Genomic DNA, 5867 nt, shown 5'->3' on the forward strand with positions numbered 1-5867 from the left:
AGTACTATGGGACAACTTGAACATCAAATTAATTACAGTAATGAGTTATTATAGCCCACTAAGTACATTATGAATCCATGAATTCCTGTTAGTGCTAATAATAAACAATTCCATAAAAGAACTAGAAAAGAAAGTTCTTAAAGTCAAATGCCAGCTAATGTTTTCTCTATGATGAGGTTAGAAAATAGCTATTTGGCAGCCATAACTATAACCAATCCAGGCAAGAATCATTAGTGGGTACTAAAACTCAGATTATGAAATTGAAGAAAAATAGGATATTTGCACAATCTCAGAGTATTCTCTCATATATTACTTATTACTTACAAAAGTAAAGACAGTAACTTCACAGTAGAGATATCTTCGTTAGAATCGAGGGCCGAGCGTGGTGGCACACACCTGTGATCCCAGCACTCAGGAGGCTGAGGCAGGAGGATCATTGTGAGTTCAAGACCAGCCTGGGCTACAAAGTGAGCACAAGGCCAGCCTGAACTGCATAGCGAGACCCTGTCTCAAAAAGAAGACAATAAATAAATACATACATATCTTTGTTAGAATTGAAAAGGTGATTCTACTCTGATGTGGATGCCTTTTACCAATGAGTATGCATATACCCATCATTCAGTTTAAGAACTAAAGTTTGCCTCTTCAGTTAAATATTCCTTCAAACTGCAGTCTGAGAGAGTAAGGTGGGAGGATTGCAAGCTCAAGCCCAACCTGGGCAACTAGCGAGACCCTGTCTCCAAATTAAAGATGAAATTTTAAAAGGGCATACGGTGTAGATCAGTACAAAGGCCCTGGGTTCAGTTCCTAGTGCTCCCCTATGTCTGTCTGTCTGTCTGTCTTCAGTATTCCTGTCCAGTTGTCTTTATTTTCAGAGGGAGCAAGATGGTGATTTGGGGTTTCTCATTCCTTTGTAAATGCATGCTTTATCTGTTACCTACGCCTCTAGGTGACTTTACTCACTCTCGTGACCAAACTGACTACTAATGAACACTGAGGGCTCCCAAATCTGTCACCTCAAGTCCCACTACTTCTTGAGGGCTCAGGCCCTTATATCCGGTCGTCAGGATCTCATAGTCATTTCACAGCCACTGTGCTACAAACTAAGTATTCAGAGCTGTTTGAATTGTTTCTTCTTTGTATTATCCATAGCTTAGTAAAAATCAGAACTCTAACCAGGAGTCATGTTTGACTTTTTTCTTACTCTATTATAGTGTAGTTTTCAAGATATCAACTGTGAAATCATGCCTTCTGCTCAGAACTATATAGCTTCTTACCTGACTCAGATTAAAAGCTAAAGTGCTTTGAATGACCAGGATGTGTTATCAATACTTTATTGTTTCCTTGGCCCAAAAGCAGGATCTTTCCCCATTCTGTGTTGCAAAACCAAAAGTGAATGCCAAGAGCACAAGTTTATTCAAGATCAAGAGTGCAGAAGTGGGGGCCTCACCCATAAATCAGCTTCTCAGCTCACCTAGGGAAGAGGTCACAGGATGGCGAAATGTGGACAGCGCCTAGGCAAATAAGAAGAGGGTGGTATTCACAACCTTTCCTGGAAGAGGCAGAGGGTTCTCAGTGTGTTTCCAAACCTTCTGTAGTCTATCGCATAGTCATAGTGGCTGGTGGGCCTTTCACTTAACTTGGAAATTAGATTATAATGAAGTGAGAGGTAATCTGGAAGGGACCCTGGCAATCATCAGCTCCAACTGATTTTGGCTAGCCAACTTGAAGAGGAACTTTTGGCCTTTAGAGAGATCTTGTCCTCAAAGATAAAATTAGAAAGGGGTAGAAATCCAGCTAGTTCAAGTATCCAGTACCCTGGGTAACAAAATAACACTCTATTGCAGGGCATGGTGGCTCATACCTATAATCCCAGCACTTGGGAGGCTGAGGTGGGAGGATCGGGTGAGAGGATCGACACAAGTTTGAGGCCAGCCTGGGCTACAGAGTGAGTTCAAGGCAGTCTGTACTACATAGCAAGACCCTGTCTCAAACAAAACAAAACAAAAACCACAAAATAACATTGTATTTTAAGTCAGGTTGATGGTACCTAATTTTGGAATGGCCTTCTAGAAACAGTGTAATTTCATGAAAGCATCAGTAACCAAATGTTTTCTGAGACAAGGACAGATTCACGGGAGAAAATGTTATTTCTTGCTGGATTATGCCCTAAAACTGTTATTTCTTGCTGGATTATGCCCTAAAAATTTTGCTTATTTTGTTTGGCAAAATGGCATCACGTGTGTCAAAAGGCAAAATTACAATGCACTTAAATATTTTCAAGCCAAGTATGGTGGCACACACCTGTAATACCAATACTTGAGAGGCTGAGGCAGGAGGACACTGTGAGTTCAAGATCAGCCTGGGCTACATAGTGAGTTCAAGGCCATCCTGGACTGCATAGCAAGACCCTGTCTCAAAGAAACAAAACAAAAAAAAGATTTTCCTTGGCTTTTTGTATATGTGCTTGTAGGCGAGAGCAATACTTCAGTCCATAAAACAAAATGAGCACCTGACAATTGAGCCGATACCCAAAGGAGTAGCAAGGTCAAAGATGCGCTGGATGTGAAAGTGTGCTGCACAGGGCGAACGGGCTGGTGAGGGGCGCTCAAGGCAGGTTAGGTGTGGACGGTTGTAAGCGTTAGGGTTTGAGGCAGGGCTGAGAGGTTGATCTAAGGTTTTACTCTTGCCAGTGAGAGGCTCAACGTGACCTTTCCGCTGGAGAGTGGGAGTCTTTAACCTTACATGGCCGTTGGAGGAACTGTCATGGTGCCCAAAGGCCACAGAGGAACGAACTCAAAACTGCACAGCTAAGCACATGGTAATTAGGGCTGGGCCAGCCACGGCTGGCTGAGGACCACAGCATCCACGCCCAGAAACTTACTGTGTATGAACTGGGTTACCTGGTACTGTTTCTTTAACTCAGAAGGTGGATCTACAGGAAAGGGCTCCCAGGTGGCTCCCCCTTTCTTTCTCCAGCCAGCTTTTTGCTACCTCCTGTGTCAGTTTTATAGACAAAAAAGTGCTGAAGACAGTTACTTTCTTTATAAGGCAGACAGGAAGACGACAGTAGAAAAACAACCGATTGGCTAACACCAGCTTATTGAGGTTAGTGTGTAAAGTGTGATGGTTAAAGCAGAAGAACATCTGTGATGCCGACGGAAACTGTCCTGTTTGGGAGCTGTCCTTATTTTTCTCTCAATTTCTCAGAAGGTTGAAAACCGCCTATTTGGTGACATGGAACTTTAGTATGGGTGACCCCATTTTGATTTTTAGTCTGGTCAGCTGGGGCCTAGCGCAGCTTTGCCCTAGTGCGGATGGATGTTTCACATCTGCAGTCACTAACAGATCATGCCCACAGTCATTGTTCTGGAGTCTGACTCAACAGCCCCGGTGCAGGGCGATGTGCTGACAACTCCAACGTGGCAGCAACACGAGTGTGCTTTCCTCTGTTGACGGAAATCTACAAAGGAAAATCTGTATGACACTAATTGATTTAGTCTTGGGAAACAGAGTTTTGTAAACTACTTTTTCCTAATATCGAATAGCCCACAGGGAAAGATTTGGCCCATGGATTCTCCATTCACCCCTGACACATCTTCTCCAAGGACTCTCTTTCCCCTGCTCCTTCCATCTCAGTTTTAGGCCAAAACAAAATGTATGAGGAGAAAAAAGAAGCCCACAGACAAGGGCAAGAGGAGAGACAAGGAGACAAGAAAACGTGCACATTAAGAGGTTGACAAAATTGGAGAAAGAATCATAAACATACCAAGATTAATAGTCATTTTGGGGCCAGGGATATAGTTCAGTGGCATAAGCGCCTGCCTGGCAAGGGCAAGGTCCCGAGCTCCATTCCTGGTACCAAAAAAAAAAAAAATCTAAGGGCCCAGTGTGGTGGCACACGCCAGTAATCCCAGCACTCGGGAGGCTGAGGCAGGAGGATCGTTGTGAGTTCAAGGCCAGCCTGGGCTACAGAGTGAGCTCGAAGCCAGCCTGAACTGCATAGTGAGACCCTGTCTCAAAAAAGACCAAAAAAAAAAAAAAAAAGTCATTTTGGTACTGAGGTGGCCAACATTTTAACTGAATTATAGGTAAAGATGGTAACTTGACAAGTTACCTCCAAGAACACAAATATATCCCCAAATCCCAGGCCACAGCACAGCTCTCCAAGGGCCTACATTCCGAATATGTACTCTCACTCTGCATAATAAAGTCTATGCCTCTCACTGAGGTGTCCTGAAACTCTCTTCCTGTGATGAGAGCCAAGAAGCGACCAGGGGGAGCCAGGAGCGGTGGCACATGCCTGTAATCCCTGCACTCTAGGAAGCCGAAGCAGGAGGATTTCAAGTTTGAGCCCAGTTTGGGCAGTTCAGCAAGGTTCTGTCTTAACGCATTTACAAAGGGCTGGAGATACAGCTAAGTGTGTTCAACCCCACGTACTGTATCACCAAAGACAAAACAACACACACACACATACACACAAAACATCACCTACTACTAGTAGGTGGGCCGAGCTGAGATTTCTGTCTCTGTGGGAACTCCCATCTGGTGAGTTTCTTCCCGCCCTGACTCTGGGTGTTGTCCACCACCTTTTGATCTCTTCTACTCCCACCCAGCTCACTGCTGGAACCACACAGGTTGGAAGTGACTTCACTTCTGGCTCCTTGTGCCGAGAACTCCAATGGACAGCAGCAAACCTGGCTCCTTCATCCTCTATTCGCGTAACCTCAGTGAAGCCGTTCCTGTCTCCTCTAAAACCTCAAACTCCTTGGTTGGACTGGCCCCCTTCATAGCAATGGTCATCGTCTGAAGTAGTAATGTAGATGTATCGACGGGCTCTTCCATCTGTCCCCTGGCATGTAAACTCCGCAGTGCCCGTAGTTCTGTTTTACAGTGCTGCAGCCTCAGTCTAACACACAGGTGCTTAAGAATAACCTACGCAATAAATCAATCCTGATTAGTAAATAACTAAGAAAGACTGAGAAATCAGGCAGCCTGCCTAAGGTCACAGAGTCTACAGTTAGCAAAACTGGATTCCACTATAAGTCTGCCTCCCACACGCATCATAGCATTTGTTTCTCTTCTTTTTCTTCTCTCCTACTGTGCCTGCACCTTATGCCACGGATGGCAACCAGGAGAGAGGCAGTAGTTAGGGCTGCTTCCAGCATTCTTCCAATGGGATCAGCACGGGATTCCATTTGTGACTCGATCTTTAGCGCTGTGTGACACTGGCTGGTTTATTTCACTTTGGACTCTCAGTTATGCTCACTTGTACAAACGGATCTGCACCAAGCAATCACTTTCAGGTCCCTTAACTTCAACACCTGTCAGACTCTAAGATCCACGACGGGACGAGAGTCACTGTTTTGCCTCATCCGCTAGGGGCTGGAAGCCCCTCCTGGACCAGCGGCTCCTCTCTCCCGCAGGTGTTCCGTCTCTGCCCCCTACTGCGCGCCCCTACAGTGGCTGGAAACCCGGAGGCAGCGCCGCCTCAGCCTATAGCAAGTCGGATCTCGAAAGCAGGAGCGAGGAAAACGCCGCCGAACGCCGTCCTCTGCGTGGCTCCCAAACGCGCCAGCTGAGAGCCCCAACGTTCATCTCGAGGTCACCTTCGTTCCCTCGCTTCACTTGGCTCGGTGCAGCCCTCCAAGCCAGCATTGGTCCTAGTCTCACTCTGGCCTTCACTCCACCGTGGCTTCCGCATCCTTCCGCCCGCGCCCCGGAAGTGACGCCAGCACGCGTCACGTGCGCGCCCTCGCGGCGCGGGGGGCGGGGCTTGAGAGGGAGGCGGGGGCGAGAGCGGGGAGGGGACGCGCCGAGCCCGGGACCCACTGGAGCGGCGCTGGGAGAGCGGCTGTCCGGACGCC

General features: G+C 46.7%; 1 protein-coding gene across 1 annotated transcript in view; it reads left to right on the forward strand.

The window, feature by feature from the left end:
* Positions 1-5772: 5772 nt before the first annotated feature.
* The window catches only part of Rabgef1 (RAB guanine nucleotide exchange factor (GEF) 1), a gene marked incomplete in the record, with an annotated part of 67413 nt that continues 67318 nt past the window's right edge, over positions 5773-5867 (forward strand). The window contains 1 exon segment of the mRNA XM_005396718.2: positions 5773-5867.

Source organism: Chinchilla lanigera, unplaced genomic scaffold (assembly GCF_000276665.1).
Source record: "Chinchilla lanigera isolate Chin_1 unplaced genomic scaffold, ChiLan1.0 scaffold00055, whole genome shotgun sequence".
NCBI lineage: Eukaryota > Metazoa > Chordata > Mammalia > Rodentia > Chinchillidae > Chinchilla > Chinchilla lanigera.